Below are 663 nucleotides of genomic sequence, written 5' to 3'. Positions count from 1 at the left end.
CCCGTCCCCCAAACCCCCGTCCCCTTCCGTTTTCCCGTCTGCCCATCCCACCGGTCTCCCCGTTCCCCCTGTTCCGCCCGTTTCCCAGTCCGCACGACTCCCCGTGCGCCCGTCTGCCCATCCTGCCTACCCGTCTGTCCGTCCACCCGTCAGGCCGTTCCCCCATCCACCCGTTTCCCGTCCCCCCGTCTGGCCCGACCTTCGTCTGGCCTTACCCCCATTCAGCCGTTCCTTCCTCCCCCTGTCCACCCCTCTGCCCGTCCCCCCGTCTGGCTGTCCCCCCATTCACTTGTCCCTTCGCCCCCCCTTTCCCCCATACCCCCATCCCCCTCCGTTCTCCCGTCTGCCCATTCTCTGCCCATTCTACCCGTCTCCCCGTTCCCCTGCTCCGCCCGTTTCCCGGTCTGCCCGTCTCCCCATCCGCCCGTCTGGCCGTCCTGCCATCCCCCCGTCTGCCCGTCCACCCGTCAGGCCGTCCCCCCGTCCACCCGTTCTCCCGTCCCCCGTCAGGCCGTCCCCCCATCCACCCGTTTCTCCGTCCACCCGTCTGGCCGTCCCCTCGTCCGTCCGTTCCCCCGTCCCCCCGTCTGGCCGTCCCCTCGTCTGTCCGTTCCCCCGTCCGCCCGTCTCCCGTCCCCCCGTCTGGCCGTCCCCCCATTCACC

The sequence above is a fragment of the Condylura cristata genome, unplaced genomic scaffold, assembly GCF_000260355.1.
Source record: "Condylura cristata isolate star-nosed mole 26May11 unplaced genomic scaffold, ConCri1.0 scaffold00027, whole genome shotgun sequence".
NCBI lineage: Eukaryota > Metazoa > Chordata > Mammalia > Eulipotyphla > Talpidae > Condylura > Condylura cristata.
Note: the sequence above shows the minus strand (reverse complement) of the source record.